Source organism: Solenopsis invicta, chromosome 1 (genome assembly GCF_016802725.1).
Source record: "Solenopsis invicta isolate M01_SB chromosome 1, UNIL_Sinv_3.0, whole genome shotgun sequence".
In the NCBI taxonomy this organism is placed as follows: domain Eukaryota; kingdom Metazoa; phylum Arthropoda; class Insecta; order Hymenoptera; family Formicidae; genus Solenopsis; species Solenopsis invicta.
This window is the reverse complement of record NC_052664.1, coordinates 621,059-646,218: the sequence shown is the minus strand read 5'-3', so window position 1 is coordinate 646,218 and position 25,160 is coordinate 621,059. Positions and strand designations below refer to the sequence as shown.

Here is a 25,160-nt window from a genome sequence, read left to right as displayed (position 1 = left end):
AGTTAGAAAAGGGAGGATGGGGGAGGGGGAGTAAAGGTGAAGGAAAAAAAATCTATTCCCTGGCGTATGCAGATGATGGCAGAGGATAAAGCAGGGATGAAAAGGTTAATAAAAATATTAGAAGGATATGTAGAACAGAAAAGATTAGATCCTTTTTTATAAAGATGACACCTGTGTTGAGGATAAGCATGTGAGAAGATTTTTCACGATCTGTTACATTGAGTCGGTATTGGAGAAATTTGCGTCTTTCTCGTGTAAGTTTGATTGTAGGGTCGCGTTCACAATCCCCGATAAATTAAACAGATTTATAACTACTGGCAAAGACAATATAGAGCGTTTTTCTTGTAATGATGTTATTTATAAAATTTAATATTTATAAATATAAAATTTAATAATTTATAAAATTTACAATTAAAATTATTAATTGTAAAGACTGCGAGTTTTGTTATGTGGAACAGACGAAACGTCAAATAAAAACAAAAGTCAGTGATCATAAAGCGGATATTAGAAAAGTCAGTTTTCTCTCAGTTTTGTTTCATTTCGTTACACCGTATAAAAGAGAACCACGATTTTGATTGGGAGAACGTGGAAATTTTAGACAAGGAACTATCTTATGTTAAAAAATCGATATCCAAAATGTTACATATTAAAAAAACAATTGCATGAATTCAACAAAGTGATACCAAACTCTTCTGGGATGCGTATTTACCTATTCCCGAGCGTATTTCCCCTTTTTAAGTTTGTCATCTCTCTTTCCATTCTTGTGTTTGGTCTGCCGAGACTATTTCGTTCGGCCCACATTATTCGTAACTAAACTTTCCAAGAAGTAATATCCACAAGGTTAAGACACGGGTTTTGGAGTTTAGAGCTATTTTCAATTCTTAGTTCCTATACCCTCTATAATTTTTTGATTTCATATTTTTTTTTTACAATTTTAATTCATGACTCCGTACAGGTTTTTTTATTTATTCTTATATTATTTTTATTTTTTTTATCTTGTTAAATTATATTTTTTCTTAATGTTGTCAGTTACAATCTTATAATTTTTTATTTCAGCATTATTTCTTGTTTATTGATCAGCAATCAAGTCAAGCCGTTTTTCTGAAGCTCTTGTCTTGAGACACGTTCCGTAAAAATGTTTATTGTAATAAGACCTTGAAGGAAGATGTACATTGCGACATCTCACAGTTTCTATTTGTTTGGTAACTCGATTTATTTTTGAATTTTACTTGTTTAATTTGATAAATTCACATTGTAATTTGGGCGATTTTTATATGTGGTTTATAGACCGTAACACTTTGTACTGAGGAAGACCGCCATTAAAGGTCAAAACGTTTGCATTATCGTGGATTTATTTATTGCGTTTAACATCCTACGTGGCTCTTAAGCTTATTATTTTCTAATTTTAATAACATAAAGTTAGTTGTAATATATAAGATATAAAAACTGTGGGTTTATCTTATTGCGTCAGAAGGTTCCACAAATAAATGAACGTTTTATGTTCACGTATTCTTTAATAAAATTGCTCTTTGGTACAAGTGTATTTGCGTAAGTGTGATCTCTATTCTCTTTGGTTTTGGCATGGGCGGCGCCCGAAGGCACCTAAAAAAAGTCGGTCAGTTGCCGAATAGTTTACGGATCAGCTTGTCCTTTTTTTTCTCTTCTTCTCCCGTCTCTCCGTGTAGAGAGATCGTCCTGGCGTGTTAGGACGCGGAAAACGCGGTGACGGAGCGATAGATACGACGACGACGCTCTTGGGCCTCGATGGAGTGGCTCGTGGCAGGCGTAGGAGACGTCTGGGTGCCGCTGGACGTGGTTGAAGCGGGTGGCGACGTCTGGGTTCCTTGACTCCTCGTGGCGGCTGCGGTGAACCGGCGTCGAGGATCGTCGTGTAGTCGTAGCTCAATCCAGGCTGAGCCGACTCCTGTGTTAAAAAATTGTACAGTGTTTTGAACGCCATCTGAAGATTGACAACCCCAAAATTCTGAACTAAATAGCAATCTGTCGATAAAAACGGCATTCTGTCGATACCTTTTCTGGTTTTTGTCTTTGCTAAATATAGCTAAATGGCTCCGATCTTTATTAATTTTTAATATTCTTAAGAATAATTTTTTAAATAAAAGTACACCATTTTAATTATTTCTTATATTTTATTTATATCAAATTTAGTACAAGCGTTAAATAGTGTTGGTAAAGCATGCGTAAAATATCGTTCAGATAAATAATTGTACGTTTCTATAGCTTTGTCAATGTCGTTTTCGTGAATACCAATAGCTACTCTCATTAACATATGTTGAGGCCTCCCAACCATCTTGCCATTAATTTTTAGCAGATAGCTTATTTCGAGCGTTTTAAAATGAATATAATCAAAACCAAAGTCTCGATCGTATATTATAACAGAATCTAGTCTCTCCGCGTTATTCTTAATAATATTATAATAATGTTCGCTGATTACAGAAGCATGATTTGATAGAATTTCTGGTATAATATAAATCATGCATGACCTCAGTAAAGTACAAGAATATATTAAATTCTAATTCCAAATCTAATGTTAATTAAACTTTAATAATCTAATAATTGTAACGGTTCGACTTTTCTCGCGATCACGGATTAGCTCGCCGGTGCCAGGGTCGAGAAAAGAAGGAACTCCGATTTGAAAAGAAATTAACAAAATATTTATTTAAATCAATTTCTCCTCACACTCCGTGATACAAAAAAAAAAATAAAATTTATTAGGGAGAGAGGAAGTTAACACCTTCGGAACTCGTGTTCCCCGGAACGTTTGATCACACACGGAAAGAACCTAAAACTAATTATAACGTACTCGCATAGAGAACACATAGAAAACTTAAACTAAATTAAGCGCTCGCGGCGTCGATTGAGACGCGGATCTTACAAACTAACGCTCGGAAAATATTACAAGTAACGCGACTTAATGCTAACGCAACTTAATAGCTATCGCTCGCCTGAGGAAGGGGTCAAGATACGCTCGCTTTGTTAGGAGGGCGCTTGTTCGGAACGCTCGGGACAGAGGATATCCAAGGAAAAAATCTGGCGAGGAAGTTGTAACTCCGGGTAAACGCGTCGTCGCCGACTGAGTGAAATTATTCTAAATCTGCTCTGAAAATAAAACAAAAATTAAGAATCGAAATTATAGGACAGGTAACAGGTAAAGAAACGGGTAACCGAGTAAGCCCGGTATCAGGAGGCCGTAAACGGCCTGTGTCAGGAAGCCGAGAACGCCCGGCACAGGAGTGCGGGTAACCAAGAACGCCCGGTGTCAGGAAGGCTGTAACCGGTCTATGTCAGGAAGCCGAGAACGCCCGGCACAGGAGTGCGGATAACCGAGAACGCCCGGTGTCAGGGGTTTTCAGGAAACCGAGTACACCCGGTATAAGGAAGCCGAGAACACCCAACCAAGGAGCTCCGAGTACACCCGGAGTGTCGGTACCTGTGATTTGGAACCGACTGATAGCTCCTTCCTGGTGTGGCTCCGTATTTATACCCTCCAGCCGCCTACGCAGTCGGAACCACGTGTTTACCCCACTTTTCGGCGTGTACCTACGCGCACGTGCCCGCGCGATGCTACGTGTGACGTCATGCGACCGGGCGCAAGAGCGAGTGAGATGGAAGACGGAACCGACGTCACGTGGCCGCGCGTGCGAGTGAGCGAGACGGAGAGTGCTGACGTCACGCGATCGGGTGTGCGAGTAAAAAGGACGGAACAATATATTATAATCCGGCGTGCGAGCGAGAAAGAGATATAATTTACCTGCGTAACGATGCTATCGTTACATCATCCCCCTCCTCAGGCTGGTGGCGCGGAGATTTAATTTGATTTTCGGCACATCGTCAATTGGCCTCGGTGATTGAATCGCATAATCCATCGGTCGCCCATGAGTCGCAATTTATATTTGCGACTTTTGTGTACGGCGTAGTATGGTATGTCCACTACGCGGCCGTTTGGTAAAGTGATTTTTACCGGTGGTGGCGGGGGTGGTATCACATTAATTTCCCGAATGTCCCAAGGCTCCGGTGTTTGTTCGCAAATATTCAATGGCTTTGGCGCTCGCCACGGTATTTGCGCCTCCATTGTCTTCGGATTTTTATTGTCACCACTAGTTTCTTCAATGGCGGCGACGATGGGATCTGCTTGCGGTGGTGATTTAGCGGTCTCGCTAGCCGTTCGTATGTCCGTCTTCCGGAGATTTAAGCATTTTTTTGAGCTTACATTTTGTTGAGAGCGTCGGTGTTTTTTCGGTAGTTTCGGTAGGTCCGTGAGAAAGATCGTTTTCTTTACCGCATTTTCCCGGTCGCCTCTTTGAATTATTGTTCCGACGCGAGGTACATTTTGCGATGGTACGGAGATCGACGGTTTAGTAGTTGGTTCTTCGTCCGAGAGATCGGAAATATTGCCGAACAGTCGTTGGAAAATTTCTTCCTTGGTTTCGGCCATGGTGATCTTGCGAAGACGTGTTGCCTCTTCGAGTTTTCGCAAGCGACTGTGCTTGTGTGTGCGGTACTTGACCTTATTAGGTCGGTGCGCTTTTACAATGGTTTTTGGGTTATTTTTGAATTGCGCTCGTAGAGATGTGGCAACGTGGGGGCGCGAATTCTTCTGGAAGCGTAACGCAAAGGCGTCGCAAGTCAGGGGCACGGCTTTACGGACAAAATTACAAATTGAAATTTCGTTTTCTTCCAGAGCGTTTTTTAAGTCTTGGACATGCACATGTCGGTGCCAGCGTCCTCGCGTGTCGCGTAAATCCACAATTACCGGGGAAATAATGCGTCTTACTTCTAACGGTCCAATGTATCACGGGGCAAGTTTTGCATTGAATCCGGCGACTTTATTTGATAGCGGATACTCACGTTTCCAAACTTTGTCGCCGATTTGCGGTCTCCAATTTCTTCGGCGGAGATTGTAGTGCGTTTCTTGCTTTTGAAATGCTCGGGCTTGATTGATGCGGACTACCTCGAATGCTTCTTCTAAACGACGGCGCGTAATATGCGGTGTCGTGTTTTCGGCATACCGGCGATCCTGCGGATGTGGAAAAGCCAATTCGCGGCCATGATTTAAATAGGCCGGGGTATAATCCGTAGCTTCGTGCCTTGCAGTATTATATGCGAACTGCAAGGGTAGTAAATATTCATCCCAGCGTCTATGATTTTTTCCAACGAATTGAGAAATCATAGTTTTAATGGTTTTATTTGTTCGCTCTACAGGATTACAGTGAGGCGCTCTTACCGGTGTGGTGCGATGCTTGATTTGAAAGGCGCGCAAGAGTTCGGCTGTGCCGATTTTAATTGTGTTCCGTTGTCGGAAATAATTTGAACGGGACATCCGTGACGGTGTATAATATTTTCGGCGATTGCTCGGGTGACGACTGGAGCCGTGGCACGACGGAGTGGCTTTAGTTCTATCCATTTACTAAAACGGTGTTGCATGACCAGGAGCCATATATGTCCACTGACCTTGGCAATGGACCGACTAAATCCAAAGTTACTTGTTTCCACGGCGCAGTTACTGGAGTCGTGTGTAAATTGCCAGCTGGTTTCATTGATGGTATTTTGTGTGTTAAGCAAGTCGGGCATTGTCGTACGTATTTCGTGATGCCCTGGAACATACCTGGCCAATAATATAATCTGGCCATCCGAGCAATAGTCTTTGCTACTCCGAGATGACCCGCTGTAGGCTCATCGTGGTGCCGCTGAAGTATGGTCATGCGTTCTTCCTTAGGAACACATTGTTTCCATTGCTCGGCAGGATCGCTTTCACGAAAATCTAATTCGTGCATGATGTGCCGATAAAGTCGTCCTTGTTGCACACGGAAGTCCGGGTAATCCGCTGGTTTATTTTTAACTCCTGTTAATACCCGGCGGTACCAGCTGCATTTCGGAGTTGTTTGCGTACTGCAAACTTCTGGTTGCCTGGAAAGAGCGTCGGCTACTTGATTAAGGCTGCCTTTGCGATATTGAATGTCAAAATCGTATTGCTGTAACTCAAAGAACCAGCGTCCTAAGCGTCCGGTCGGTTCCTCCAGTTTCTGTAGCCATCGTAATGATTGATGGTCAGTTATTACGGTAAAGGCGTAGCCTTCTAAATAGCCTCGCATTTTTTTTATGCCCCAGACGACTGCTAGGCACTCCAATTCCGTGGCGCTATAATTTTTCTCTGCGCTATTTAAAGTGCGACTGGCGTATGCTATTACTCGTTCGCCGCTTTCTTGATGTTGAGTCAAGACAGCTCCGAGGCCGTACGAACTGGCGTCGGTCTGAAGGATAAAGCGCTTGCTAAAATCCGGACAGGCTAGGACTGGTGCGCTTACTAATGCCTCCTTTAGTTGCTGGAAAGCTTTTTCTTGTTCCTCGGTCCAGGTCCATTTGACATTCTTTCCAGTTAACTTAGTTATAGGTGTTGCGATACTTGAAAAATTCGGTACGAATCGGCGATACCAAGAAGCCATCCCCAGGAATTGTCGTACCTTGCGTATCGTGGTCGGAGCGAGCCAGTTCGCCACGGCGCTTACTTTCTCAGGATCTGTCCGGATGCCCTGACGATTTATTATGTGGCCCAAATACTTTAATTGCTCCCTGCAGAAATGGCATTTCGCGGGATTAACTCGTAGCTTAGCCTCTCGTAGTCGTCGAAACACTTCACGAAGATGTTGAAGATGTTCTTCGAAGGTCTGACTAACGATGATGATGATGTCGTCTAGGTACACCAGCACATTAGGTTCAAGTTCTGGACCTAGCACTTCGTCTAAGAGACGTTGAAAGGTGGCTGGCGCCGAATGGAGGCCAAAAGGCATCACGCGAAACTGCATTAATCCTCTTCCAGGCACCGTAAAAGCCGTAACAGGTCGACTCTCTGGATGTAGCGGAACTTGCCAATATCCGCTTACGAGGTCGAGCGTAGACAGGTATCGGGCACCTCGTAATTTGTTAAGAGTAGCGGTTACATGAGGAAGCGGATAGGCGTCCTTTTCTTTAACCTCGTTTACCTTTCTAAAATCGATGCAGAAGCGATGAGTTCCGTCTTTCTTCTTTACAACCACAATGGGTGAACTCCAGGCACTGCGGGACGGTTCGATCGATCCATCATTAATCATTTTTTCGACTTCTTGGTCGATTACGGCTTGCATTGCCGGGTTTCGCGGTCTATACCTTTGCTTAATCGGCTGGTCAGTTTTCAACCGGATGCGATGCTGTGTTCGATCGGTCGGACCCTGAACTTTCTCGAATTTTCGCAACTCATATTCTAGAAATTCTTTTAATCTCTGCTCTTCTTCTGGAGTTTGAGTGCTCAGTCCTTCTGCCGTTACTTTCGTTGTAGATGCTACGTCTCTTAAGTAGGCTTTAGGCGGTGGCCTTAGCATTGATCCAAGCTTGGCCCATAAATCCACGCCAATCAGCATCGCACTCTTAAGAGAGGGCATTATAAGAAAATTGTGTACGTGTTGTCTGCCCCCGATTTGAACTGGTAGATCCACGGTCCCAGGGATTTCAATGGCCGTATCGTCTGCCATTCGTACGATGCTGGCCTGGTGTTCTGTATTGAAGCCAAGCGATTGTGCGTATTGGGCGGTTTTATTATTAATGAAAGATAGTTCGGATCCGGAGTCGATTAGAGCGCTTAACACTTTATTTTGAATCTGTACAGGTATGTGTGGCCGCGGCTGGTAACTCACTGGGATTTTTGCGAGGACTGGTCGGTGGCGGCGTCTCCTCCGGTCCGGTCGGCGTTTCCCGCCGGGGGGTGACAATCTTTCGTGAATATTCCGTCTTTGCCACATCTGGAGCAAAACTTCTTCGGAGGTCGTTTGCAATCAAAGCGCGTGTGGCCTCGCTGTTTACAACGCCAACAGCATTCTTCTCTACTGTACGCTGTCGCAACGGTACTTCCGGAGGTAGTTTTCTTTTCTGTGCGTAATTCTCGCCGTTGCTTTTCAATAGCTTCGAATTCGGCCGCTCTATCACTGAGATCGCTAAGACTAGTGAGATCGTCCAAGCGAATGTATAACTTATATTCCGGATTCATATTTTCGTATAGCCGGTCAAGTTGTTCTTCCGGAGAAAATTTTCCTGCTCGGCGCATATTTGTGAGCATGGCCGTGGCGTATTTGTGGAAAGGCTCATCTGTTCGTTGCAATCGACCTTGAATTTCTCGCACTAATTGCGTGCGATACCGGCGAGGTAAGAATTGTCTTTTAAAATCGTCGCAGAAATCGTCCCAGGTAGTCCAGGAACTCTTACAGTTCCGATACCACAGCAAAGAATCACCTCTCAGCATTTCAGGTAGTCCCATCAACATTTGATCGCCCGTGTATCCATAACCTTGTCGCAATTCATCTAATCGCTCCAAAAAGGAGATAGCGTCTTTGCCATTGAAATGGCAGCCCCATTTTCGCATCTGATTCATCACCTTTGCCGAATTCAAACGGTCGTTGTTTTCATCGGCCGGTGGATTGATAACAAGCTGAGGAGGACATCCCCCTTGTTGATCGTCGATGTCCATATTTAGAGTTTCTAACTGCTCTGGATTTCTCAGGAAATATTTCAGGAGCCGCTGTCGGAGTGCTATGTACGTGCCGGTACTCTCTAAGCCGAGCCGGTCTAACTGTTCGATTAACTGGGTTTTATTATAATAATATATATCACTTCGTGTAGGAGACATTTATAACAAATCGGAGCTCGACGGATCAGGTCCCTGTTCGGGCGCCATGTAACGGTTCGACTTTTCTCGCGATCATGGATTAGCTCGCCGGTGCCAGGGTCGAGAAAAGAAGGAACTCCGATTTGAAAAGAAATTAACAAAATATTTATTTAAATCAATTTCTCCTCACACTCCGTGATACAAAAAAAAAATAAAATTTATTAGGAAGAGAGAAAGTTAACACCTTCGGAACTCGTGTTCCCCGGAACGTTTGATCACACACGGAAAGAACCTAAAACTAATTATAACGTACTCGCATAGAGAACACATAGAAAACTTAAACTAAATTAAGCGCTCGCGGCGTCGATTGAGACGCGGATCTTACAAACTAACGCTCTGAAAATATTACAAGTAACGCGACTTAATGCTAACGCAACTTAATAGCTATCGCTCGCCTGAGGAAGGGGTCAAGATACGCTCGCTTTGTTAGGAGGGCGTTTGTTCGGACGGAACGCTCGGGACAGAGGATATCCAAGGAGAAAATCCGGCGAGGAAGTTGTAACTCCGGGTAAACGCGTCGTCGCCGACCGAGTGAAATTATTCTAAATCTGCTCTGAAAATAAAACAAAAATTAAGAATCGAAATTATAGGAGAGGTAACAGGTAAAGAAACGGGTAACCGAGTAAGCCCGGTATCAGGAGGCCGTAAACGGCCTGTATCAGGAAGCCGAGAACGCCTGGCACAGGAGTGCGGGTAACCAAGAACGCCCGGTGTCAGGAAGGCCGTAACCGGCCTATGTCAGGAAGCCGAGAACGCCCGGCACAGGAGTGCGGATAACCGAGAACGCCCGGTGTCAGGGGTTTTCAGGAAACCGAGTACACCCGGTATAAGGAAGCCGAGAACACCCAGCCAAGGAGCTCCGAGTACACCCGGAGTGTCGGTACCGGTGATTTGGAACCGACTGGTAGCTCCTTCCTGGTGTGGCTCCGTATTTATACCCTCCAGCCGCCCACGCAGTCAGAACCACGTGTTTACCCCACTTTTCTGCGTGTACCTACGCGCACGTGCCCGCGCGATGCTACGTGTGACGTCATGCGACCGGGCGCAAGAGCGAGCGAGATGGAAGACGGAACCGACGTCACGTGGCCGCGCGTGCGAGTGAGCGAGACGGAGAGTACTGACGTCACGTGATCGGGTGTGCGAGTAAAAAGGACGGAACAATATATTATAATCCGGCGTGCGAGCGAGAAAGAGATATAATTTACCTGCGTAACGATGCTATCGTTACATAATTTTATGACATAGAAACCGACTTAAATAATTAAATGCAAAATGCTGTACCACTGAAACTCTTCTTGGTTTCCTTGTGTAGGTTACACACATCCATTCTTGCATCTAATGTAGCAGAGTCAAGATGATTAGTTGCCATTGTAACTGCAGTTTCAGCTGCAAGATTATCAAGTATGACTGTAGTGACTCCTGAATATAAATCACGTATCGCTTGAAGCGCCACAGCAGACTATAAATAAATTTAAATATTGTACAAAAATATAAAGGAACATTTAGAAATGATTTAAAAAGTACTTTAGATGCTAATGCACTTCCTTGCTTTTATACCTTATTACATACCTTATCCAGATCAGGTTTTTTCAATACTTCTTCGAGTCCTGATACTTTCTCTAGAATTTGGCGTATTGCAAGCGTCGAGCACAAAAGCAAAATCGCGCTGTCGATCAAAGGCGTTGAGCAAGTTGTACAAAATGGGAATGTATGCGTGACAGTCAGTTTTATTTCGTGGCTCCAAAGCGAGCCCCATATCCTATGCGGTACACCACCTAATAATCCTATTAACGGATTATCGACATCCTCTCGACAAATGTCTCTATCGTTACTCATAATTGCTGTAGCTGAAATACTGAAAATAAGAATATTACATTAAACAGATTTTACAATAGATATGTAGGTAAAAATAAATTAAATGTTATTAAAATTATATTATCCCTAATCTTTTATATTTCCAGCTTATATTTGAATTCAGTTTACCCTTGAGAATGTTGCATTGCCGCAACGAGTAATTCGACTGCCAAACCCGTGGCAATTTCCGACAAACCCAGTCGACTTATGCCTATTTCCACCTATGCAGATTGACATTGATCTCAGTTTAACTTATTCTTTATCTGTCTTTAGTTCTAATAAATAGAAAAAGATACGGAATAAGTTAAACTGAGATCAAAGTTAATCTCATTGGTAGAAATGGGCATTACAGTGCATTGTTGATCGAGTGTTGTATAACTTTGCGATTAAAATTAAAATACAAATTGCGATTACAAGACTGAAACCTATTTTTTAAAAAAATTAACTTGCAAGTTGATTTTTGTTATAAATCTTTTCGAGAATGAGTTGTTAAAATAAAATATGTACTCACATTTCCAGGTTACGTTACATTGTTGCAAAAGTAACATCGGAGATCGTGCCCTGCAGGATTCTGCACTGTCAAATTCGGCGAAACGGAATCGGAAAGAGTATCATGCGTGTCGTATCGTTGTACCGTATACAAATCATAACCTAAAGCGGCATTGATAGCTATTTTATTCGTTGCGGCGCACAACAGGGTCGTGTCAACTATCTCGCCCTCGTCTCACGCGAATCCAGAAGCAACACTATGTCGTTGCTATTCACGAGTTTTAGTAACTTGCTTACAGCCTCCCTAATCGATTTCATCATACTGGGCCAACTACATGGCCGAGCATAGGAATACGAGGTGTGTTCAAAAAGTATCGCGAATTTTGAATTTTCGCGGGTTACGTATATTCGAATTTCGATCTTTTTGTGGCGTTATGTTGGTACTCATGTCTCTCACTTATGCCGACAAGCTCGGCCATTTTGAATGTTCACTTAATTGTTGACAGCTGCTTTGCTTGCACGTGTTTTGGATCGTCTTCGATTTTTACCTATTCAAAAAAATGGATCAAAGAACCTGTATCAAATTTTGTGTGAAAAACGAAATTAAGTGCGCGGATGCATTCCGAATGTTGACTGTGGCATACGGAGAAGCTACCTTAGACCGAAGCAACGTTTATCGGTGGTACAAAATGTTCTCAGAAGGCCGAGAAGATGTGAACGACGAAGAGCGTGCCGGACGCCCGAGCACTTCAACAACAGACGAAAAAATTAATGAAGTGGAGAAAATGGTATTGGCCAATCGTCGAATCACCGTTAGAGAAGTTGCTGAGGACCTAAACATATCGATTGGCTCGTGCCATTCGATTTTTATCAATGATTTGGGCATGAGACAGGTCGCCGCGAAATTCGTACCAAAATTGCTCAATTGCGACCAAAAACAGCATCGCATGAACATTGCTAATGAGATGTTGGACTCTGTCCGCGACGACCCAAATTTGCTCCAGAGGGTCATAACTGGTGACGAATCGTGGGTTTATGGTTATGACGTGGAAACCAAAGCTCAATCATCTCAATGGAAGCTGCCGCACGAACCAAGACCGAAAAAAGCGCGCCAAGTTCGGTCGAATGTGAAAGTTTTGCTGACAGTTTTCTTCGATTGCAGGGGCGTGGTGCATCATGAGTTCTTGCCACAGGGTAGAACGGTCAATAAGGAATATTACCTGCAAGTTATGCGCAATTTGCGCGAAGCAATCCGCCAGAAACGCCCGGATTTGTGGAAGAACAAAAATTGGCTTTTGCACCACGATAACGCCCCTGCTCACACATCGTTGCTTGTGCGCGACTTTTTGGCCAAAAACAACACACTAATGATGCCGTAGCCACCGTATTCCCCAGATCTGGCTCCCTGTGACTTTTTCTTGTTCCCTAAACTGAAGAGGCCCATGAAAGGACGACGTTACGCTACGCTTGACGAGATAAAGACGGCATCGAAGGAGGAGCTGAACAAGATAAAAAAAATGATTTTTTGAAGTGCTTCGAAGATTGGAAAAACCGTTGGCACAAGTGTATAATATCTCATGGGGATTACTTTGAAGGGGACAAAATAGATATTCATGAATAAATAAATAATTTTTGAAAAAACACAAAATTCGCGATACTTTTTGAACACACCTCGTATGCAATATCACACCTTCCACATTCTGCAACGCTATAAGTAATTTTATTTAATAGCTGTTTTCTTCACTGTAATATCATTTTTAAGTTTAATACATACTTGCCATGCTAGAGTATCCTGAATAAAGCGTCTTTAAAGTACTGGCATATTCAAAACCATTTTGCAATATAAAAAAAAGATAAAAGATAAAAACTATGTATAAGCTTTGAAAGTTTTTACAAAAATAACATGTATCTGAAAAAGAAAGAAAATTTTAAATAATATTGTCAATAAACATTGGTTGCGTTCAGCAGCAAATTAACATTGTAACTGTTGTAAAATTCTTTGATACAATTGGTTTTTGCCGGATCTAAATACACAAACCAATCATATTACAGAATTTTACAACAGTCGCAAAGCTTTTTGTGTTGAACGCAGCCATTATCAATAAATGTAACATAAAATTTGATAAATTACCTGGTTAAATCAATATATATTTAAATTTCTAAAGGCGGGAAGACAAGCAAATACAGTTGTCAAAAAAATATAAATATTTATTCTCCTCTTGGAGTTATTTGTGGAACGTTTCGGACTTACGTGTCCTTCATCAGTCGTGCATACATTTTACATGAGTCAAAATACAATTTAAATTTACATTTCTCCATCGTTAATAAGAGTTTGTCACGATAATACATATTGTTATATTAAACAAATTTTCTTTCGCTTTCTTTTTTTGAGTATTTTTGCGACATTCTTTTTGCTAAGTGATATACATAATTGTCTGATTCAATGTCAATTTTGCGGCATAAAATTCCATTTATTAGTGTACAGAAAGCTTTTAGGAAATCCTGAGCAATTACATGGCAAAGTATTGTTTTTGCGTGTGTGCATTTAGAAAGAATTGGTGGACACTTTTCTTCCAAAATCTGTATTAATTTTTGAGCAATTTTTGACTCGTGACATATATTTATAATAATTTTTTCTAAAAATTCAGAGACACCTTGTACAAATTGCAATGTTTCAGAATGTTCTAAAATTTTAATGCATTCTTTGCACTCAGCAACTGTTTTGCTATTGCGTACATAATTAATAATTTTTGTTCCACTTAATATGATCTCAGTTCTTGTTGTTGGCGGTATAGCAGCCTCCCATGTTCACTTCCTTCTTCCTCTGAATTTATTTCATTCGAGTCATTTTTATTGTGATTCCAAAATTGGGACAGAGCAAACGAGGTTCCCTCGTCGTTTTGACAATTTGCTCCAACGGAATGTTTCGATGTTAAATTTGATATAAGTAAGGATCTAAAGGCTCCTTCAAATTGAGAAGGACTGGGATTTTTGTTTGAACCATTGCTTCTTATTTGACTGAAGAAATTTTCCACAACATCTTGATTTAAATATTTTAAATTCAAAGATAGAAAATTATTTTTTTTTTTAAGTGTCCCATATTTGTATGGTACCTCTGATGGTCCATACCTAATTTGTTAAACATTTTGGAGCATTCTTCTTTATAATTTTTTTAGACTCTTTTTCAACAAACCGCATTTTGATTAATTTCTGAATAGCTTCTTAGAAAAAGTGGACATGACCACTATTTACATGGATTTTGCTAGACAATCCCTGTCCTTTGATTCCGTTGAACGAATCAAATAAATCATTAAAGAAATGCAAAATTTCACTTGTTGCAATTGCAGACGACGACAATTTCATTGTACCTTTTTGAGTTTCAACAACCCTTATAATAATAAATAAAAATGATATCCAAAAAATATTTTGGTATGTTATATTTTCTGTTCTTTGCACCGCGGATGGTCGAGTCTTTACTTGAACAGTTAAATGGCGATTATGTAATTTTTTCCCTAGGGCGGAAAGGTGACAAATGAAATCTTTCGCCATTGAAGTTAATGGCACAATTTTTCACTTTTTACCTTTACATCCTAAAGAAAAAGTTACATGATCGCTATCCTTACCATTACATAAAAGTAATATAATGTCTAAAAAATTTGCCAATGTTGCTGAAAAAACTTGTGAAGCATATTTCACTCTCATTTTAGGAATTAATCTAGGCTGTATATGCTTCTCTGTAATCTTTCGCAGCTGGCGATATTTTAAGGTAGTGTTTTTATCAATCTCAAATGCAGTCTTGATATCTTCCCAAGAAGCGTTTTGTTTCTGAACATGTATTCTTAACATTAGTATCCAAATCTTTGGTTAAAAGATTATTTCTTGTTGCTTTGAGTAAGTGTACGTAATCATAGATGGGCACAATCTCTTTTCCTTTGATAAAATAGTATTTTCTGAAAGATTTTTTATATTTACTATTACTAATTGTTACATAATATTCAACATTTTTTAATTACATCTTTCAATTTTAAATGATAAAAACATAAATAATGATAAAAACGTATTATTTTATTTATTTCTGAAAAAATATGAATGAAATTGTATATTATCCGACAACTTATTATTGCAAAATTTTCCTGAATTTATTATACTATTACAGTACAAATAATATTCGGATAATTAGCACTTACTTGGAGGCAAATTCTTTTTTGCACGAATGATATTGCTATCTGCAATCAATGACTTTATTGCAGCAATATTTGCGGCACCCTGATCACATACTGTAGCAACAGGAATAAATCCAGATATGATTAAATTAGCTAGCTATTGCTTAATGCAGCATACTAATTGAGATGTTTTTGTGGCACTCTCGCAAAAACCATAGCCCAATGGCATTTTTTGTCCTGTTTTCAAACATCTCAGATAAAATGTGATAGCATGATCAGCCATTTTTCGCGTTCTGCGCATCCCCCAATCCTCGAATCCGATGATTTTATCCTCAATTTTATTATGTAATAAGGCAAGTTGTAGTGACATCTCGTCCCATAAAAGCGCTACGTATTTTTCGCTGTCGTCTTCAATATTTTTACAAGTATATTTTAAAAACTTTATTACGATCCGGGTACATCCAGCTTTTAACGGCATACTACTTAATTCTGATTTTATCGTACTTATTGCTGGACAGGACAAGTGATTGTAAAGTGATATTTGTAACAGGAGGGCGATCTTTTATATATACCAATGCAAAACATTTTCTCTGTAATTGTATATCTTCTTGCCTACAAAAGCACCGCAAAACAATAAAACAACTTTTTAGAACAAAAATTATGAAATGCAAAACTACATGAACTACAAAACATTGTAGTTCTGCAAATTAAGTATTTACGAGATCGAATAGAATAGAATGTATAAATAATAATCGGGCTCATGAGCCGTACTAAATGTTACTAGCAGAAATTAATACTTTTAAAAAACCGTTTTATTTAAGTCGCTAGAAAAAACAGAAAAATTCCCGTTTTTCTTTCTAAAAAATAGTTTTTTTTAGCGAAATATTGCCGGTTTTCCTATATAAATAGTATGCTACCTAATTTTACATTATTATTAAAATAAGACGTCTTACATAAGTGACGATTAGGCACCTTATAAATTTCTAGTTATTTTAAATTGTGATAGAGGCAGGCAAAAATAAAACTGTATATATTTTAAAGTAGTCAATATTTATAACTACTTAAAAGTATATACAGCTTTATTTTTAACAGCCTATCGCAATGTAAAATAATTTAAGATTTAAAAGATATATCACTTGAAAATTAAGAAATAAATAAGATGCTTAATACTTTTGCACACACATGACTGTATATTAAAACTTGCAATAAAATCAATAAGTTCTTTTTAAAATAGGTACCTTCAGAGAAATATTACTGTTTCTTTGTAGCATACTAGTAAACTGCCGTTGTACATTTGAGCATTGATTTTGTATTAATGTGTTATCAATTTTTTTACTTTTCCGTTTATTTTGGCAATTAATAAGACGTTTTAGACGTAGATTTTTTCGTTTCAACAATACAGTCTTGTCATAGAATTTTCTTGCAATGGGACTCAAATTGTTTTTGCGAGTTATTTCCTGCAAGTTAGGTCTACTTCGGAAAATATTTCTTTTAGGTATTCTTAGTTGTTCTTCTAACTTTTGTATTCGGTTTTCATGTTCATTTGTAATAGTATATAATTTATTTTGCAATTGTTAACTTTGATGTTGCACTTCCATTACTTTTTCAACATCTTCCGTTACTTTTTTAAGTAATTCTGTGTGATGCTGCACTTGTTTTTCTATAGGGGATGTATTAGATTGCGAGATTTCATTTTCTTCAAAAATATTTTGCAATGGTTGTTGATCATCAAGATTTATTCCATGAACAGCATTACTTTTAATATTACTTTCCGAATAAAGATCAGGAATTGCCGAATCCTTTAATACACGATAGTGTAAACAACATTTATAATGTTCCTCGCGAAAATGTTTATGACAAACCTTGTATTTGTTCAAATCCTGTGCACACACATTTTCCAAAAAATCCAATTTTAGGCTTTGTATCCATTGATGGCACTTCATTGGATTTTTTGGAAATTTGTGACGCGGCGCTTGTTTGCCGGATTTACAATTTGGAACGCAGCACGTCCTAGTCATTTTAAACTGTCTTGTTTGGTCCTGTTTTCCCAACCAATGGAATTTGACCGCCGTTACCTATGCGTGTTTATATGTCATGATTAATTGCGCTTCTGTATTCTTAATTTTATTGTTGATTATTATTAGAAAATGCTATACTGATTGTACGTCTTCAACGGAATTTAAAATCATTAATTTTTAAATATTAATGGCTGATGCTATAATTTTTTTTTTTTCTAAACTACGTATATAAGAGTGCTATTATACATGTACAAATTTTTTCTAAATAAAGGTGTTAATTAGATGCAGAATAGAAAAAAAGGCTCACTTTTTCTTCGAAATTTCTGTGGGTATCCCTCAATCTCCTGGACAGATTAAGATTTAGATCTAGATTAAGATCAATAAAATATACTCAAAGACACTCAGAGCACTCAGAGAACGTCGTAGTCAGGTTACGGTTAGTCCTGCGAATGTCTGCGAGAAACATAGCGGCCATATTGGAATTTTGGTTACGTAGTTCCAATTTTTGGGGTGTCAATCTTTAGATGGCGCCAAAATACTATACCAAATTCATCCATAAGACTCGGCCCACCCTAGCTCAATCTCCGCTAGTTCCAGGGAAGGAACGCTATTCCTTTATCGGGTATTGGGATACCCTGGCAATCGTCGGGGCAGATGCAACCTATACAATCTGGATGCGGATGGTCCCGTCGAAGATGTCGACGAAACACTTAGGCGTGCCATCTAGCTCTTTGACTAAAAACTGAGGGCCCTGAAGGGAGCGCACCTCGGGTTACACCAAAAGTGGGGGCCCGTAAAGGAGCGCACCTCTAGTTACACCAAGTTAGATGGCCCGGTAAGGAGCGCACCTCTGATGACGATTTCCGTGATCGAAAAGCCTAGAAGGAACTCAGCCTCGATCGGATCGGAGGATGCGTGATCGGGGTCGCGTATTATATGCGCTTGATGGATGCATTTGACTCCCGAGAAAAGGGCCGCCTAGCGGCAGCCCCTGAATTAGCGCCGGCGCTCACGCCCACGCTGGCGCCCGCGGCTTGCCTGCGCGCTCGCGCGCGCGCACATGTTGGTGGCGGATTTCGGTTCGCCACAAAAACAGTTTTTAAATTTTTAAATTTTTTAAATTTAAAACCGGTAAAAAAAGCGGATACAAAATTGTATTAAATGAACGAGAGGTTTTTAATCGAGAGGTTTTTTATTTTGTAATAAATTTAAAATACTGAAATAATTATATTTTGTAATAAAAATATTTACATTTGCATTTAAATGTTTATTTATTCTTCTTTTTCTACGATTAATTATTTTAAGAACAAGAAATTTAAAATACTTTTAATAGTATTTTCAATTAAATTTTAAATTTAAAAAATTTGAAAATTTAAATACGTTGCCTTTATATGTTATCTATTACAAATAACTTATATATTATCATTATTACTTATTTATTATTTCAAATATTACTTGAATTAAAATTTCCTTTAAATAGAATTTAAATTAATGTTTAGAATGTGTGTAACAATACGCCCCTCCACCGTGCCGCCACTCCTGGACCGACCAACCGTCGAACGCACCGCAGCCGAGCACGTGTATCTTACGTAAGACCCACGCGCGTACAATCGGCTTACGTAAGACCACCGCATGCTACCGCGCGCGACCGACGCGCTACGCGCCGCGTTCCGAAAGCGCTCCCACTCTAGCCGGCCCGTCCGCGCGCGCTGATTGGTCCGTCCAGCCGCGCGGAACGATATATAAGCCGGCAGTGGGCAATGTAAAACAGATCCGTCCGAACATCCGATCTCATCGGATCCTTTCCAGCGCTGGGCATACTCGGCGCCTCCTAGCTCGGGGATTCTCGAGCACCTCCTCGGGAACGGGCATACTCGTTCCAACCTTCCCGCGACGGGTAAAACCGTCGTCCCCGAGGCCGGGTATGCTCGGCCAATCCGATCCGCTCAGCCACGCGACGGGCATTCTCGTCGCGCAGGCCATCCAATCCGATCAGCCGTGTGACGGGCATTCTTGTCACGCGGCCAATCCGGACCGTCCGGCCGGAAGACGGGCATTCCCGTACGTCCGGCTAAATCCGATCCGAATCCGTTGCGCCGTACGGCGGGTATTCTCCCCGCACGGCAATTCCGTCTCCGTACAGCCGGACGCGGGCATTCTCGTCGTCCGGCCACTCCGACCAGACCGTTCCGAGTGTCCCCGGGAATTCTCGGGGACCGTCCGCGCCGACACCGTTCCAGTGTCCGCTACCGTACCTCCCGGGCTAACCCCGCGAGATGAGGCCGAACTGGCCAACCCCGTCGACAGCCCGCGCACAGCGCGAGGGCGTCGAGTACCGAGACCGTAACCGGTCAACCGCACGGGCCAATCGGGCCCCGAGCACGGCATTAGAGTGGACCGCCGCGCGGCCACTCTAACAAACGGATACCGTACGCATAGAGCGTAAACCGAAGCCGTCCGTAGATCACACGACTCATCCGAGTCGTTACATTGCGATAACCGCGAGTCCGTTCCGACATCGCACGTTCCGCCACGAACTATGTATATAGATCTAGGTTGTTAAACCGAGCAACCCCGCTTGCTACATCCGCGCGCAAAGCGCCTAGTCACTGTCCGTCCGTTCCGAATTGTTAAAGTCCTTTCCGTTTAGATATTAAGTACCGCGCAAATACGTTGCGACTGTTCTCTTAAATTCACGCGGGCCGACGACCGCGCAGTTAAGTGCCGCGACACTATTCGAATACCACGTGATCGTTCTCTTGATTTCCCGCGGGCCGACGACCGCGCAATTGAGGGCCGTAAGGTTGTACAAGGAGCTCAGTACTATCCGATAACGATATCGGAACTGTATAAATTCATTTTGTACTAAAGTATAGCTAAATATATTTGACCTCTTTCATTTTTACTACCAAAATACGGCGTTATCATTTCGACACGAACCCGGACATCCGGCGAGCACATCCGAGCATCCGCTCCTGAACCGAAAATCCCGTAACCGACACCGAGAAAGTACCAGCGTTACATGTGATATTAAATTAAATCTTTATTTCAAAAATTTACATACTATATCAATATCATCAAACAAAATAAACATAAATAAAAACACTTATTAAAAAAATTATTATTTACCTCCGAGAACGAACTCGGATCTCACGATTATGAGGCAGGCACCTAACTCAAGTTAACTGCGCTGATTGGAAGAAAAGTTATCGTGAAGGCTTATATGTAGCGCTGCGATGCGCTTTGGATATGGTCAATTTTCACAAATTTTTACTCCGAAATTAAGACCTATTCGATCAAACGGAGGGAGATGTAAACTTTTTTTTTCCAAAATAATTAAAATTTGGTGTCGAAATCACAGGGTGAGTCACCTGATCCTTCCCTTGTTAGTAGAGGCGCCGAACACTGCACACTTTCTCGTGAACAGGTGCCGAGGATCAGATGCAAAAGATATAAAATTTGTTGAATACGCGCCCAAGAGCATGGGCGTTGTATGCGCGCGCACCCTACTTCACCGGTTGGTGACTACCGCGAGTCGAGGAGACAGAACGAGTACGGCTCTCCCCCGCCCAAGACTGAGACCGCGTGTGATTGTAAAGAGTTATCTCCGCGACTTTTGTAATACTATTTGAATTCTGCTTGATAGTAATAAAGTCATTCATTTTCGTTGTAAACTCGAGGGACATTTTCTTTCTTGTAATCCGAATATCCCGACCGCAACATCGTGGCGACCGTGACAGGACAGTGATTAGAGTTGCTGGTCATTTCATTTAAGCGGAAATTCAAGGAAGTGTTTAACAATGGATCAAGTGAAGTTAACACAGAAAGTAATAAGAACAGCCTTTACAAGGGCATATACTTCCTTTCGAGCGGAGAAAGAGAGAGGGTCGTCGGACCTAACCTCACTTCAGGTACAGTTCGCGCTTGTTCGAGATAAAGAGAGCGAGCTCAATGAGTTGAGCCAGAAGCTGCGAAATTTGATGATTCAAACTGGAGAATCGGAAGAAAACATCTGCAGAGAGATAGAACATGCGGATGAGTATGCGGCAAAATATCATCAAGCGAAACTTGAGTTAACCCAGCTGACGGAACGGCAAGATACTCGAGAGGCGGGAACGTCAGTACCAGTGCTGCGGACACATCCTTCGATTGCAACACAGGAAAGTATACGCGCGCTTAAATTGCCGAAGATCGAACTGAGGCGATTCGGAGGTGACATTAAGGATTGGCTGCCGTTCTGGAACACATTTAAGAAAATACACGACGATACAGCATTGTCTAGAGAGGACAAGTTTCATTATTAATACAGTCCACGGTAAAAGACTCGCGTGCTTACGAAGTTGTGAATAGCTTTCCTTTAACGGCGGACAATTATGAAAAGGCAATACAGAGCCTCGAATCGCGCTTCGGCAAAAAAGATTTACTCATTAAATTCTATGTGCGCGAACTTTTGAAACTAGTATTAAATAAGAATAAGAAAGTAACGCTCATGACAATTTATGATAAACTAGAAACACAAATGCGAGCACTTGAAACTCTGGGCGTTACCACTGACATGTGCGCAGCAATGTTATTCCCGTTAGTTGAATCCTCACTGCCGGAAGAGACTCTAAGAATATGGCAGAGAGCGATGATACAGCTAACTCCTCAAGGAAATGCTTTCGTAGGAAATCTTACAGCCAAAGATCGTCTTACTAATCTTATGACCTTTTTAGGAAGAGAGGTTGAAAGCGAGGAACGAATTCAAATGGCGAAGACATGCTTCGAAAGTAGCGGTCAGAAATAAGAAGAAAACGAGAGATCAAGATCAAGAAGCAGCGACAGCAGCTAGTCTATTATCCGTGAAAGAATCTAAATCACAAAGATGCCTGTTCTGTGGAAAAAATCATGACAGCTCGAGGTGCGACAAAGCCAGAGGCATGGATATGGACGAGAGGACCAGGGTCGTCAAAGAAAAGAATGGCTGCTTCAAATGTTTAAAGGTAGGCCATAGTTACAAAAAATGTTATGCCAAAGAAAAATGTCCTTGGTGTAGTAAAGGGCACGCCCTTCTGATGTGCCGAAATCTCTCCAATAAAAACGATGCGAAGGAAGCTGACGAGAAGATGTCCAGCAAATCAGGTTTCAGCGAGGGAGATAGTTGTTTAGCCAATGTTTCCTGCGACGATAAGATGTTTCTACCGTTATTAAGAGTCGAGATGCGCGGACCAAAAGGGTTGATAACTGTTCGAGCTGTTATTGATACCGGTTCACACCGATCCTATGTGTTAGAGAAGGTAGCCAAGAACCTTGGTTACGAAACGAAAGGTGAGCGAACGATGATACATCTGCTGTTCGGGGGAACCAAGACCAGACCTCAGAAACATAAAACCTGTCGGACTCGTATCGGTAATCTGGAGGGAACATACCAATGCGATTTTGTCGCCTTACAACAAGACACTATTTGTCAGGATACTCCACCGGAAACTAATGGGTGGATGAACTGGAAAAGAAGAACATACGGTTGAGTGACACCGGCGGAGGCAGCGAATCCATTTCTTTGTTAATAGGAGCCGATTTTGCAGGTAAAATAATCACGGGTAAAGTTAGTACAAATAGATCCGGGGATAACAGCATTGGAGACAAAACTAGGATGGACAATCTTAGGCTGTGATTTCGAGGATGGAAATGAAACGGATGCGGCACTGATGGTTGTCTCCATGTACGCACAAGAAGCCGACATATCACATTTATGGAGACTCGATACGTTGGGACACGATACATTACTGACCCCATAGAGAACGTTTCAAAGGAGGCACGTCAAGCTGAGATTAAGAAGATATTCCTGGAAACGACGGAGATCTCAAAGGAAGGACGTTATGAGGTCATGTTACCCTGGAAGAAAAATCATCCGCCGTTGCAAGACAATAAAGAGGTAGCAGAAAAACAATTGAATCTCATGACCAAGAAATTGAAACAGGAGAGCTTGTTTGAAGATTACAATTCGATCTTTTGCAATTGGCTCGCTGAGGATATCATCGAGAAAGTACCTGTACACGAAAGCGACAAAGAGAGTTTTTATCTACCACACCGGCCTGTCATTAAAGAAGAAGGAACAACAAAGATCCGGCCGGTTTTTGACGCTTCAGCAAAAAGTAGAAAGGATTCGCCGTCGCTCAACCAATGCCTCGAAACAGGGCCTAACCTTATTGAGCTTATTCCAGCACTGCTGCACCGGTTTCGAGAACAGAAGATAGGAGTGACAGCAGATATTGCAATAGCCTTTTTGCAGATTAGCGTCTCCCCGAAGGATAGAGATATTCTGAGATTCCTGTGGTGGGATGCCAACGGGGAAATAGAGATTTATCGACATCGTCGGGTTGTCTTCGGCGTAACCAGCAGCCCTTTCCTTTTGGGGGCTACCTTAGAGATACTCATCGGAAAAGCCGTGAGTTCGGCTGCTTCGCCACAGAAAAACCAAGTATATGAAAAATTAACGAAGTCTTTTTATGTAGATGATTGCATTACTAGCGTCGATTCTTATTCTGATTTTGAGGTTTTTCAGAGAGAAGCCAGCTCTCTCTTAAGCAGATCCAAGTTCCATTTGAGAGATTGGAAATATACGGGAATGGATTGCGAGAAACGAGCAACAGTTCTGGGGCTCACCTGGAATATCAAGAGTGACACTCTTTCGCTGGCAGGCTTTTCCTCGCAGCTTTTAGAGGAGAAAATTACGAAAAGACTCGTGTTATCATATGTATAGAAGATTTTTGATCCTCTGGGCGTCATTTGTCCCGTGTTGTTGAGGCCAAAATTATTGTTGCAACGTCTTTGGACCCGACATACAGACTGGGACACGGAGATCGATCCGGAGAGCAAAGGGGAATTTCTAGAGTGGACACGACGATTGAATCTCCTTCGTCTTTTAAGGTTTCCTCGCTGGATTTTTGGTAATAAGAGGAACATTGATACATTGTCATTTCATATTTTCGTAGACGCAAGCAGGGATGCTTATGCGGCCGTCCTCTTTATACGAGTGGAAACAAGCAAAGGGATCAAAGTACACTTAATTGAGGCTAAGTCAAGATTAGCGCCGAAAAGCAAGAAGACTATTCCACGTCTCGAATTGATGGCTGCTTCCATTGGAGCAAGATTATTAGAGCATTAATGCATTCGTTCGACAAGGCGATGGATTATCAAAACGTCAAGAGATATTTTTGGAGTGATTCGACCACTGTCCTGGCATGGATACGGCAAGCGAGACAGTGGACAGTATTTGTTTGGAATCGCGTCCAAGAAATCAGAAGCCTTACAGAGGTTGTGTCATGGAGATATGTACCAGGAGCTATAAATTCCGCGGATCTACCTTCGCGAGGATGCGATGCGAGGAAACTTCTAGATTCAAGATGGTGGGAGGGACCCGCCTGGCTAAAGATGCCCCCTGAAGATTGGCCTGCGAGTGAAGAAAAAATTAATGAAGAGGCGGTTAATATGGAACTGCGTAAAACAGCTGACCGACTTAATGAACGGTCCTATCCAGAGAATGCTAAAAAAGGAATCGTTATGATGGATGCTGCAGAGAAAACAAAAGAAGAGGATATCCCTTGGTACCTGCAAAGATTCTCGACATATCCTAAAATTTTGCGTACGATGGCCTGGATATTAAGATTCATAGGCAATTCTCAGAGAATGCATGTAGTCGTCGATCAAGAATTGAGTGTAAAGGAGATCACTGCAGCAGAGTTATACCTCTGCAAATTAGCACAGAGTGAATCTTTTCAAAAATTAAAAGATGCCCGACTGCAGGGAATAGGGGCCTTCGAAGAAAAGGGTTTTATACGAATAAAAACGGCAATTGCTAATCGCCAAGATACTTTCTGTTTCAGATACCCCATAGTATTGGATCCCACACATTTATTGACGAAAAGAATTATCCATTATATT

At 41.5% G+C, this 25,160-nt stretch overlaps 1 protein-coding gene and 1 pseudogene across 3 annotated transcripts in view; one reads left to right on the top strand and one right to left on the bottom strand.

Moving 5' to 3' along the window:
- The window catches only part of LOC105201255 (argininosuccinate lyase), a 154,500-nt gene that overhangs the window by 32,044 nt on the left and 97,296 nt on the right, over nucleotides 1-25,160 (top strand). The gene's annotated exons all lie outside the window — the stretch shown is intronic.
- Nucleotides 10,228-11,403, bottom strand: LOC120357055 (annotated as a pseudogene).